The 13,348-nt window shown below is 43.2% G+C and overlaps 1 protein-coding gene and 2 non-coding genes across 15 annotated transcripts in view; 2 read left to right on the top strand and 1 right to left on the bottom strand.

Annotated features, from left to right (window-relative positions):
• The first annotated feature begins 2,636 nt into the window (after positions 1 to 2,636).
• Positions 2,637 to 2,709, top strand: Trnak-uuu. The gene has a single exon. It is a non-coding gene; the product is annotated as a tRNA-Lys (tRNA).
• Positions 2,710 to 3,042: 333 nt separating this feature from the next.
• Trnak-uuu lies at positions 3,043 to 3,115 on the bottom strand. Its single transcript has one exon. It is a non-coding gene; the product is annotated as a tRNA-Lys (tRNA).
• A 125-nt stretch (positions 3,116 to 3,240) lies between these two features.
• The window catches only part of Mdm4 (MDM4 regulator of p53), a 38,840-nt gene continuing 28,732 nt past the window's right edge, over positions 3,241 to 13,348 (top strand). Inside the window, exons 1-4 of one of the 13 annotated variants that reach the window (XM_027417617.2) lie at positions 3,242 to 3,487; positions 5,051 to 5,212; positions 7,039 to 7,150; positions 12,826 to 12,902. The gene's annotated coding sequence lies outside the window, so the exon portion shown is untranslated. Of the gene's footprint in view, positions 3,488 to 5,042; positions 5,213 to 7,038; positions 7,151 to 7,205; positions 7,441 to 12,825; positions 12,903 to 13,348 lie in introns of those variants that run through there. The other 12 variants (XM_027417618.2, XM_035444925.1, XM_035444927.1 and 9 more) reach the window with 12 other exon arrangements.

The raw sequence follows: 13,348 nt of genomic DNA on the forward strand, positions 1-13,348 counted from the left end.
AGCTCCTGTATTTATTACTGTGTACATTTCTTTAAAGATGTATTTACTTACACGTATGACGTATGTGTGTTTGGCTGTGTGTCAATGTGCACCAGGTGCGTGCAGAAGCCCCGAGAACAGAAGAGGGTGTTGTATCACCTACAATTGGAGTTACAGGCAGTTACGAGCTGCCATATGGGGTCCTAAGCAGCAGCGGATGTGCTCATAACCACTGAGCCATCTCTTCAGCCCCTACTGTGGTTAGTTCTTTATGCTAATGTGTTTGCTTCTAAGCTCACCTTTCCTAGACTGCTGCTGGCTCCATGTCCTATTTACTTCCTACTCCATAGACAGCACAGTGCCTGAACACAATGGTTTATCAGTAAACCATTGTTGACTTAAAGCATTTCTCATGCATTATTTTTTTCTTAAATTTATGTATTATGTATACAGTGTTCTGCCTGTATGCTTGCAGGCCAGAAGAAGGCACCATATCTCATTATGGATGGTTGTGAGCTCAGGACCTCTGGAAGAGCAGCCAGTGCTCTTAATCGCTGAGCCTTCTCTCCAGCTCTATTTTTTTTTCTTCTTAATATACATGTGTTTGTGTGTCTTTGTATGTGGGTGGGAATGCATACCAGAGTGTGGGAGTCTATTCTCTCTCGTGTTACCAGGTTCAGCAACAAGCACCTTTAACCTACAATCTAACCAGCCTTCCTTGTGCATTTTGAGCTTCTTCCTTCAGATTTAATTTGCAATGGAAAATATGACAGAATAATAATGTTTGGATTTAGAGGGCATGCTGGCTCTTTATATGTCAACTTGACGCACTCTAGAGTCATCTGGGAAAAGAAAATCTCAGCAGAGAAAATGCTTTCACCAGATTGGTCTGTGGGCAAGTCTGTGGTACATATTCTTCATTGACAATTGGTGTGGGAGGGTGCAGCTCACTGTGGGCAGTGCCACCCCTGGGCTAGTGGTCATGAGTGCTATAAGAAAGCAGGCTGAGGCTGGTCAGTAGTGGCGCATGTTTTTAATCCCAGCATTTGGGAGGCAGAGGCAGGTGATCTCTGAGTTCAAGGCCAGCCTGGTCTACAGAGTCAGATCCAGGATGGTTAGGGCTACACAGAGAAACCAGGCCTGGGCGGGGAAGGGGCAGGGGGTGGGGGGAGAAAAAGGAAAAGAAAAGAAAGCAGACAGGTCCTGTTCTCTGCATCAGCTCTTACTTGTCTGCTGTCCTGTCTTGACTCCCCAAGGGATGGACTGTGATGGGAAAACTGTAAGCTGAAATCAGTCTTTGGTCCTCAAGTTGTGTTCAGTCAGGGTTTTCACATAGCAACTGGGTCTTAAAGGTCACCTGAATAATCTCTCGAAAGTACACACCCAGGCCTATTTAGGATCCCACAGATGGTTGGTCACTGTTCTTAAGAACCACACCCTTCTAGGAAAGGGAATTTCCCCCAACAGAGGCCGAGCTATTTTGTTGTTGTTTGTGTACAGGAGCTTCATATACTCAGAAACAAAGATGAATTCTCTGATCAGTGTTTGACATTTCATAGTCTGTGTTCCACAACTTATGCATCAGAACTAGGCAGATCTGGAAACTAGTTATATTTTTAAGATTTTTTTAATGTTTATTTTTTATATTTATTTATTTATTTATTTTTGAGACAGGTTGCTCTGTGGCTTTGGAGGCGTCCTGGCACTTGCTCTGTAGACCAGGCTGGTCTCCAACTCGCAGAAATCTGCCTGCCTCTGCCTCCTGAGTGCTGGGGTTAAAGGCATGCGCCACCAACGCCAGGTTTAAGATTTATTTTATCTTTAATTATGTACATATGTTTATGTCTGTGTAAGTGTATACTGTGTGGGTGCCTGTGGAGTTCAGAAGAGAGTTTTGCTCACTGTCTAGACCAGGCTGGCCTGGTCAGAGAGATGCTCCTGCCTCTGCCTCTGGAATCCTTAGGGTTAAGTTGTGCACCACCATATCCAGTTGACCTGCTAACTTTTACTCACAATACTACAGTTTGGTTTCCTTAGGTGTACAAATCTTGCTTTGGAAGGATTCATTTTGGGAGGCTGAAAGAAGAGGAAAAGAAAAACTCAGTCAAAAATGTAAAAGTTTAAACTCCCTTCTAAACTAGATTCAGACTTCCATCTCCATTTCCTTCTATTTTCCCGACATAGTACACCCTCTGCTCAGCAAATCTGGCCTTTGTGCCAAGGGGTGTTTAACTGAACAGCTCCATCATCGGGAGAATGAAAGTGTTAATTTTCATTAATGGGAAAAAATGTGGTTCAGAGGAATAAAAGTAAGAGTGAAGGAAGGAAGAGAAAAAGTGTAATAAAAAGATCATACGCAAATGCCGAAGTGTCAGTGTTCACCTTATCTGTCCATTTTCCTGCAGTTAATCAGCATTAATATTGTTTCAGAGAGTTTAGTAAATACTGGCAATTTATCAAACATCAAATATGAAAAGATTTTGGAAAACGTATATATTAGGTAAATAGAACAAAAAGGGAAAAGTAAATATGGATTTAATACATTAAAAACATACTTGATAGCTAGCTGACTGAAATCTATATTTAGCTTGTGTGGAAGGGAAGCAATGGGCTAACATTATATTAAGTAAAAAGAAGAAAAAGCAGACTAACAGGGCGCCCGGATAGCTCAGTCGGTAGAGCATCAGACTTTTAATCTGAGGGTCCAGGGTTCAAGTCCCTGTTCGGGCGGCTGGAAATTTTGCATGACTAACTTAAATACTTGGTTACAGAGCATCTTTGATGTCCTTTTGTCAAGAAAGGTGACTTTTAGCTGTATTTTTCATAGAATTAAAGAGATTTAAGGGTATGGTACATACTCTTAAGAAGGTGAAGTGTTGACAAAATTTTGTTCTTCCGCGCGGAGGGAGGTCCGAGTACAGAGTCGCTGTTATCTTGTCCAAGTCCTCACCAGAGAAGAATAATAACAGAAAGCATACATTAATTAGCTTAGGCTAAGTTTTTACAAATTGTACAATTGTTGCTGATGTGAAGAGAGGGGCGGTAAGAAAAGAAAAACTAAAGCGCCCGAACAGGGACTTGAACCCTGGACCCTCAGATTAAAAGTCTGATGCTCTACCGACTGAGCTATCCGGGCTCTTACGGAACGCGTTCGTTCTACTGTGCTTTACATAAGAGTAAGGAACCTTGTGCAATTGCTCCCGCCCTAAACGCTGCGTTCTCGCGAGAGTAAAAACAGTCCAAATAATGCTTCCAGTTGGGTTGCTGACTCCTTTCACGATTGTGAGATTCATGTATATTTCCCTCGTTAGGTAGATTTTGATCTGGAAACTAATTACGCTCGAAACTCAGTAGTAACAGACGTGGGTCTCTTTTGCCGTTGACAGCAGTGACGACATCCGTGCAACAGAGGGAGTTTTAAGAGCTACTTCAAACATGCCGTTCTGCAGGGAATGGTCTGAGAGGAGGGGTGCTGAGATTGTCCTGTGAATCTCCTGACCGTGTTCAGGTAATTTTACTCGATACACCACCGAAGTCGCCACTGTTACCTTCCTTAGTAAATTGAGCACAGCCCTCCGCTACGGAGCTGGCTTGAGAATGGGACTGTAAAGAGCTTTTGTTTTTGCCGATTTTGCTTCCCCTTAATTCCTTTCGTAATTGTCTTCAGAGTGATTGCTTTGGTCTAGCAATGCTACTTGAAGAAATTCACCTTATAGCGATGGGGGCTGGAGGCATAGGGCTATATGGTCAGGCCTGCATGAAGGAGAATACTAGCTCACAGCTGCCTGAAGGTCCAGCTCCCGGGGACCCGAGATCCCATCAGCCGCCTCACCCAAGGCAGGACCTGAATTCAATTCCCAGCACCAACATCAAGCAACTCTCAACTGCCTGTAACTCCAGATCTATTGATGCCTTCTCTGGCCTCTGTGGCACACACATGCATACAAAAAATAACCACAACGACATGAATATAAGTTGCAGTAGAACACTTGGAGCTTGCCGCAACTATAAAAAAAAAATCCAAAAGTGTACAATAGTGGACTAGGCCTTTAATCTAGCACTTCACAGCCGGGTTGGACAATCTTTGTGAGATTGAGGCCAGCCTGGTCTAAATAGTGCATAGGTCTGGGTCAGCCAGGGCTACACAGTAAAATCCTGTCTGCAGTTAGAGAGTTGTGGCCTACAACATGGGATTCTTCTACCCGTGTAGAAGCTCACAACTTCTATAATACCAGCCCTAGGGAATCAAATACCCTGTAGGAGCCTTTGCGGACAACAGTCATATATGTGGGCAAGATACTCATACACACACAAAAAAATAGAAGTTATGAAAAAAACAGTCTTAAAGATAATAACCCAACTAAACAAAAAGGTGCAAAACATTTAAAAGGAACATATACATACATAAGTCCTTAAGATTGGTCCGGCAAGATGGATCAATGTGTAAAGGCACTTGATGCTAAACCTGAGGACCTGAGTTTGATCCCTGGGACCCACATCATGGAAAGAGAAAATCAGCTCCGACCGCCACACATAACCTGCCCCTCATACACAAAATAAAAACATTTATAAATCTTAAACATCTAAAGACATGAATGGAGCAGGTAAATACCAGACTCAGGAAAATGATTCTGAGTTTGAAGCCGGGAGAGGAAATTTCTTTGTGTAGTTAAGTACTATTCCTTATGAAGAATGGTAAGGAAAAATTATGTTCATCTTCATATCCTTTATAGGGATGAGGGAGTTATCACTGTAGCTTTGTTTCAGAAAGGTGATAATCCAAGAATTGTCTTCCAATTCTTTTAAAGTCAAAAAGGGCCATAGGGAAGCCAGTTCATCTGTTTTATTTTATAACTTGAGACACTAAAGACATATAACTGGGTAATGTTCTGGTTTCAAGAAACAGCCATAACAGAGATCGGATTTCCTATTTGTTTATGTCAAGAGTCTTCCTTGAGAAGGAAGTGGCAGATACCAAGACCAGTTAGGAACTTTTATGCTAGTTTATTTTTTGTTAATTTTATTTGATTGGTGTATTTATGGTTTACATTTTTGTTTTGTCTTGAGACAGGATGGTCTCTCTTGATGTATAGATCAGGCTGGCCTGGAATTCACAGAGATCCTGTTTCTGCTTCTGGAAGACTGGGATGTACTACCTTGCCAGGCCATGGTTTACTTTATTCATTGAAGTCCTATGAAAAGTACAGAAAAGATGGAGATATGATGTTAGATGGTAAGCACTGTCAGGCAAGTTCATTGGTGGTTTAAGAACCAGGCTAGGGCCCGGTCGTTGGTGGCACGCACCTCTGCCTCCCGAGTGGTGAGATTAAAGGTGTGTGCCACTGATGCCCAGCTTAGATTGTTCATTTTAAAGAATCAGAATTGCATGAGGGGATTGTAAGTCCAAGATTTCAGCAGACAGTAGTAAGGAATCTAAGCTAGCCAGATACTATTTAAAAGACAGAAAACAAATTCCTGTTGGGAAATTAATTAATTAATTAATTTGAGAGTGGGATCTCATGATATAGCCCTTAAGGACCTAGTACTTACTATGTCAGTATGGTGGGTCATGCTTGTATTCTCAGAATTTGGCAGGCAGAAGACTGACTATAGTTCCAGACCAGTTCACACTATGTAATAACTTACTGGACAGCTTGAACTACAGAATGTGATCCTGTCTCCAAAACAGAAGAGAACCAAACCAAAGTAACTAAATAAAAAGTAGTTGCACAAAGTGAGAGGGGGAAATACTTGACCTGGGTTTACCTAAAAGTGTGCTTCCCTCTCGTTTGAGGAACCATTGTTGACTTCAAGCTCATTGTCAGTGAGACTGTACAAAGTGGAAGATTCCCTTAGGGCCTTCAGAAAACTCTGAATCTCCCAGTGGGGAAAAGGTTCTAAGAAGGAGCTGGGCACAGTGGTGCATGCCTTTATTCCCAGCCCTCTGGAGACATAAGCCATGGGATCTGTGAGTTCCAGGCCAGCCTGGTCTACATAGTGATTTCGGGGACAGCCAGAGCTAATGGAATAATGTTAACATTAGAAATAACAAATTCGTACTGTGCTACAAAATGTCCAAGTAATAAATTCGTAGTAGAGAACTGTCATGTGTAAATCGAGGGAGATTGCTGCCCTGTTTTCTTTGCATAACATAAATCCGTATCTATTTCTGGGAGCCACATTTTAACACGAACAAGTTCTTGTCCAGAAAATACCGACCAGGGTAACAAGGAGGCTCATTGACATGTCAAAAAAAGAAATAATCAAAGGATCAGGAAGGTTTAGCCCATAGAGAAATGAGAGGATTGGGGCTGGGATACGGAGGCTGTCCTTAAAGAACTGGGGGTGGGAGGAGTTAGAGTGGCACAGTCTTTAATCCCAGCACTTAGACTTGAGGCAAAAACTGGAGGATCTCTGTGAATTCGATGCCAGCCTGGTCTACATAGAATTCCAGGACAGCCAGGGAGACAGAGAGACCCTGTCTCAAAACGAAACAAAGCAAAAGAAACAAAAATGAAAACGGGGTAACATTTATATTGGAAGTAATGAATCAGTACTGTCCTCCAAAATACCCAGCTATTAATAGAAGTTACAAGACAAAACATTTCAGCTCACAAATTCCTCTCTCAGGATTGTACCGAAATAAATGAGATTGTCTGGGGGTGGTGATAACGCTTGGCACTGGCAGAGTTTAAAGGCAGTTTGCTTGAGATAGTTTGTGAACTGCCGGGGGTGGTGGGGAAGCATGACCTGATTCTGTGATGTAAGTTAAGCTCCGTCTCATTGTTCTTTGCCCCTCTCTTTTGGCGTTTATCACTTATTTTGGGGTTATTCGTGAATAAACCACGTTGTATGTTCCCCAGTGAATAACAACCGGGATGCCGTTTCCCTCGGCGGCTACTTCTGGGAGTGTAAGGATGAGCAAATTATATTAAGGTTTTTCTGAAGAGCTGAAGGCCACCTCTGATTATGCTCTTTGCTTCCTTCTGTTTTGATCGCCGGGGCTATCGCAAGATCCCGCGACTTCTCCCTATTCCCTTTCAAAACTTCTTTGTGCAGGGCACGGTGCAGCGGACGAAGTGGACCTCTGTGAGTTCGAGGCTATCTTGGCTTACATAGTGAGTTCTAGAACAGCCGGGGCTGCACAAAGAGTTCCTGTCTCAAAAGTAAGGTAAAATATATAACTATCTCTAGCGCCCACGCTCCATGACTGGAGACTCTCTTCCCGGATTAGCATCTACTCGATGGTAGGCTCTTCAGCCGTTCTAGCGCTCTAGTCTTCCAGGGGCTCCTCTATGGTTTCGACGGCCTCCCCGGAAGCTCTTGCGAAGGCTGACTTTGAGAGAGCGGAAGTCGCCCCGCCGTTGCTTGCAGCTTCAAATTGCTGCGGAGGCCTTAGGAGTTACTCCTGCCACCCCTCCCCCAGCTCGGAGGCGAAGCGACTTGTGGCGTGGCCGTGAGGTGTGGCGGTGGGGTCTGGCCAGCCGGGTGCGGGGGGAGCGGGCCGGAGGCCCGGAGGCCATGTAGCTGGCGAGCGAGCGGGAGGAACCGGGGCCAGGGAGGGCGGTGTGGGCCGCGGGGCCACGGGCGAGCCTGTGGGGGAAGGGTGGCGCTACGGCTCCGCGGAGGAAAAAAACGGAGTGCAGAGAAACGGGTTTTACAGTTACAAAAATTGAAGCGACGGTGTTGGTGTTTTAATTGCATCTCAGATTTGAGGAGGATGTGGGGCTTTGAGGAGAAGGGGTCGGAGAAACGGAGACCAGGAGAGTGACATTAACGTGACTTAAGAGTTAAATAATTTTTAGGGCTGCGGACCATCTGCTCTAGTGTTTGAAAGATGTTCGTTTGGGGTCCACATACGGACCCCGGTTTTTTTTTTTTTTCTTCCACGAGTAAGAGTTTTATTATTATTATGTTTTGTATTGTTTTGAGTGAGACAGGATCTCACTGTGTAACCATCCCTGACTATCCTGGAACTTGCTGTGTAGATCAGGCTTGCCCTGCCGTCCAGTCTGCTCCCCCACCTCGCCTGGCCCACGAATATGAACTTTAATTAGCACACCTCCCAATGATTCTTGTACATCCCCCAAGTTTTGAAACGACTCTGTTAGGCCACACTTGGACAAAACGACGCCTGTCTTGTCCTTTTCAAGAAAGGCCTGTGTGGGTTAGGAAGCCCCACTGCATGGGATGTGTCTGTCAAAGGTACTTGAACCCTTTAATAATACGAGGTGTCAGTTGCTGACTATCAGGTCGGGTTTAGTCTTCCCTTTCATTCATTCCTGTTAGGAAAGTATTTTAGCTTTAAAATATTACATACAATAGTCAAGACTACCACAAACTCCTATTTGAAAAAAATGTGAATGTGTGAAGTTGACAGGACAGCATCTTTAAACCCTCGAACTTCCTAATGTGATAATCACTGGGGTCTTACAGCTTTCCTGACTTGCTCTACACATATTCTTAGTTTTAAACAGTAGAGGGATCATTTTGCGGGTGTGCACCGTAAATTTTTCAGATAACAGCAGCTTTCTATAAGATAGACTTTCTTTTAAAGTGTTTGCGTTATAGTCCTTTAAAAAGGTAACAAGCCCTTTATTTCTTTAGCTGAGTCCTCGTTGGTATACTTCTAGGTTATTTCCTGGCTTGACCAATTATTGCGCCGGGCCTTTAATCCCAGCACTCGGGAGGCAGAGGCAGGCAGATCTCTGTGTGTTTGAGGCCAGCCTGGTCTACAGAGCGAGTTCCAGGACAGGACAACCTCCAAAGCAATACAGAGAAACTCTGTCTCGGGGGAAAAAAAGAAGAACCTTATAGCTTAAAAGAATTGATAATTATAAATCTTTAATTAATTATTTTTATGTTTTTTAGGAATTTTAAATTTTAGTGTTAAAATTATGGTTGTCTTTGCTGGTTGTGTCGTTTACACTTGTAATCCTGATAGAAGCAGGCAGAACTCTGAAAATGAGCTTGGTCAACAAAGTGAGTTCTAGCCAAGCCAAGGCTACATAGTGAGACTGTCTTAAAAAAAAAAAAAAAAAAAAAAAAAAAGCCGGGTGGTGGTGGCACAAACCTTTAATCCCAGCATTTGGGAGTCAGGGCAGGTGTATCTCTGAGTTCAAGACCAGCCTGGTCTACAGAACTAGTTCCAGGACAGTTAAAGTTGTTACACAGAGAAACCATGTGAAATTACAGTTATTTTCAAAGGCAGGCATTTCAAGATGAGATACAGGAGTCCCTTGGACTAAATGTAGGGTAGAAACCACTTAACATTGAGAAAACCAGACTTTCTACTCTGTTTCAAGCTAGTAGGGGCATATTAAAAAATGAATTTAGTGGATCTCTGTGAGTTAAGGCCAGCCTGGTGTACAAAGCTAGTTTTAGGTCAGGCTCCAAAGCTACACAGAGAAACCCTGTCTTAAAAAACCAAACCAAAACAAAACAAAAACCCCAAATCTATTAATTTTTTTCAAGGGGTCATCACATTGGTGAGGATTGAACTAAGGACCTTGTGTGTGTTAAGCATATGGTCTCACAACTCAAATGTCTTCATTCTGATACCATCATTTTCCCTTTTTTTGGAGTCAGCAAAGCCGTCTCCAAGGAAGCAACTTGACCTCATTTGAAGAATGAGCAAGACCCCCAGATTGATTACATCATTTTATTAATTTTTTGTGTGTGGGTGGGTGGGGGGAGTCAAGACAGTCTGTCAAGGCACCTTCATTCACTCATCAGTCTCTCCAGCCAGAGTAAAACTTTGGAAGCATGGGGAAAGAAGGAAGTACAGGTGTTAAGGCAGCTGTAGTTTGAGAACTCATGATTTGGGGCAGGCAATCTTCCTGCCTATGTCAGTTGCTTCTTTGGAAATGAGGACAGTACTCCACTGCATGACACCCAGTAAGGATCAGAGTTGTATCTAATGTGCTTTGAAGAGTGTCTGACCCAGAGGTGTTGGCAATTGAATAAGAGAAACAGGTTCTACAGCTCAAAACTTAATTGTTAGGTACTATTTTATTTCTATTTTGTGGAGGGTTTAGATCAGTTGGTACAATTTGCATTTTGAAAACTTAGTACTAAAAACACTGTAAGGGAATGGTAAAAATTCTATGAAAATTCAGTACCTGAATACATTATGGATATTAAATAGTATAAACTAAGACTTGGAGACAATGAAATGGAAGTTTGGAAAGTCAGAAAAGCTTATATTCTCAATATCCAGTGAGGGGTTGTTTGTGGAAATAGGGCTGAAATATATTCCTTCTAGGTTTTGTTTTGTTTTTTTCCATGTCCCCCTCCCCCTCACACTTCAGCCATGGTTGGCAATGAGTCTGGTTGTATCACTGTCCTTAAATGAAAGGTTAAGGGATTCTTTAAAAGTTATAGATAAGGATTTTTAAAATGACCACAGGCCTTTCTACTACAGTTAACAGTTGCTATTTTTCTTTTTCTTTTTAATTATGTGTATGTCTGTATGTAGGTATGTGCATGACATGAGTGTAGTGCTTTTGGAGACCAGAAGAGGGCATCCGGTCCCCCTGGAGTGGTAGTTATAGGAGTTTGTGAGCCTCCTTACATGGGTGCTGGGAAATGAACTTGGGTCTTCTGAAAGGTCAGGATATTCATTGAGCCATCTCTCCAGTCCTTAGTTAAAAGTTTTTGTTTTGTTTTGAGATGGTGGCACACACCTTTAATCCCAGCTGTTTGGAGGTAGAGGCTGGTGGATCTCTGAGTTCCGGGGCCACCCTGGTCTACAGCGCCGGCTCCAGGACAGCCAGGGCTACATAGAAACCGTATCTCAAAAATGTTGTTTAAAGACGTTAGGATACATGAAATGAAATAAAATATTACATACCTCTATAAAACAACAAACGTGTCTTTATACACTAAAATTGAGTAAGACACAGAATTCGGAAAAAGCAGAGTGAAGAACTCATGCTTTGAGATGGGGTCTCATAATGTAGCTCAGACTGTTCTCCATCTGTTTTTTCTTAACTATGCCTGGCTTTAACAGTAGCTTAATACTGTCTTATACAAAACTTCCTGATTATTTACTTATTTTTGTTTTTTGAAATAGGGTCTCTACATAGTCCTCTCTTGTTATTCTGGAATTCATGTATTCCAGGCTGGCCTTGAATTTTCAGGGATCCACTTGCGTCTGCCTTCCTGGGGCTGGGATTAAAGACACATGCCACCACACCCTGCCATTTCCCCATTTATTGATTAAAACATACTTTGCACATTGTTTGCTTGAATTAGGACTCACATAAAGTGGTTGTGTTTCATTAGGTTTATGTTGTAAAAGTCACCATAATCTTGATGTTAGGTCTCAAACCTGGACAAACAGCATACTAAAGTGAATGCTGACTGCCAAGTTCTTCTGCACCCCTCAGTCCCTACTGTTACAGAATATGGCTACATACCCCACTCCCTACCTAAACCTCTCCAGCCCAGGGGCTGGGCTGCCCTGCCTGTCTTGGCCAGCAGCTGCTCTGCCCTCCTCCCTCCCCCATAGCCTCAGGTGGCTCAGGGTCATGTTCACTCTGGACTGTCCCAGATGTCCCTCCCTACCTCTGGCAACACTCTCCCTTTTATCTACAGTAAACTCGCCTCCACCATACTTAGGAGCAGTCGTCCTTCCCTTTTTTCTTTTTCTTTTCATGGACCCTCACGTAGTTTCTCTATGCCAAAGCTAATTGTCTCCCTTTGTTTACTTACTACCCTGTCCTCCATTTCCCATCAAATTTATATTTGATGTTAAATGTAGCCTTTTCTTTATTTTTTGGTCAATAATATTTACGGGGGTTTGTTTGCACTTCCTGGGTGCTGAGATTACAGGTGTGTGCTCCTAAGTCTTGCTGTATTAATTTTTTGGTATTAGGGATTAAACTCAGGGCTTTACACAGGCTGGGGATCCAGCACTGACTGACCTGTACAGCCTCAGTCTAACTAGTGATGAGACTCATACATGTTTTTTTTGGGGGGGGGGGGATCTGCCCTTCAAAGTCCCTGCCTTCACCAACTTTTCAGTCATTCTTTTACTTAAATGGTTTTAGTATGTGTCTTAGTTACTTCATTTCGATGAAAAGACACCATGACAAAGGCAATTTAAAAAAGAAAGCATTTAATCGAGGACTTGTTTACAGTTTCAGAGGGTGAGTCCCACAGCCATCGTGGTGGGAATGGAGCAGGCAGGTGTGGCACTGGGGCAGAAGCTGAAAGCCTACTTGTGGTCCACAAGGTCAAGGTAGAGAGAGACTGGGCCTGGCAAAAGCCCACTGCAGTGGCACACCTTTTCCAACAAGACCACATTTTTTTTTGGGGGGGGGGTTGGTTTTGGTTTTTTGAGACAGGGTTTCTCTGTAGTTTTGGAACCTGTCCTGTAACTCACTCTGTAGACCAGGCTGGTTTCAAACCTACAAGAACCGCCTGCCTCTGCCTCCTGAGTGCTGGGATTAAAGGCGAGTTCCACCACCGCCTGGTGAAAATGTATTTTTAAAAACTTTTTGGTGTTTTTGAGAGGGTCTTACTGTGTACCTCAGGCTGGCGTTGAACTCCCGAGTGTTAAGATTTTACCAGTGTGCCCTACCATGATTACCAGGCAATGCTGACACTCACTTTCCTGTGTGGTTTCTTGTCCAGGCATGTTGGAACACCATGGTCTTTACTTGGTGATTTTCCAGCTGTGTGTGTTTCCTAGCTCTTACCTTAAGCACTCTGCTCTGGAGTAACTGGTAACCTGAGAGCCAGTGGGGAAGCAGTGATTGTAAATTGACTTTCAGCTAGAACAGTTTACTCATTAGCATTGGCATTGTAGGCAGGACATGTCCAAACCTGTCTCTGTTTCAGGATTCACCTGAGGGAGGCACGGATGGTTTAGTCTCCAGCTTTTGTGCTAGAGCTGAAAGAGATTGGAGAATCTCAAAGTGAGTATTTTGCATTTGTGCAGAGCAATATGTGTATATGTCAGATTTTGTTGTTTTTAAACTGTTTTTTGGCAGTTTTGTCTTTTCTTTTTTATTCTGTTTGGAGACAGGGTCTCTGTATAGGCCCTGGCTGTCCGTAGACGTGCTGTGTAGATGAGACTGATCTTGAATTCAAAAAAAGATCCACTTACCTCTGCCTCCTGGTTGCTGGTACTAGAGGTGTGCCACCATGCCCAGATTATTTCTTTTCTTTTCTTTTCTTTTTTTTTTCTTTTTGGTTTTTCGAGACAGGCTTTCTGTGTGTAGCTTTGGAGCCTATCCTGGCACTCGCTCTGGAGACCAGGTTGGCTTCGAACTCACAGAGATTTGCCTGCCTCTGCCTCCCGAGTGCTGGGATTAAAGGCGTGCGCCACCAACACCCGGCCAGATTATTTCTTAATAAATGC

This window comes from Cricetulus griseus, chromosome 5 (genome assembly GCF_003668045.3).
Source record: "Cricetulus griseus strain 17A/GY chromosome 5, alternate assembly CriGri-PICRH-1.0, whole genome shotgun sequence".
NCBI lineage: Eukaryota > Metazoa > Chordata > Mammalia > Rodentia > Cricetidae > Cricetulus > Cricetulus griseus.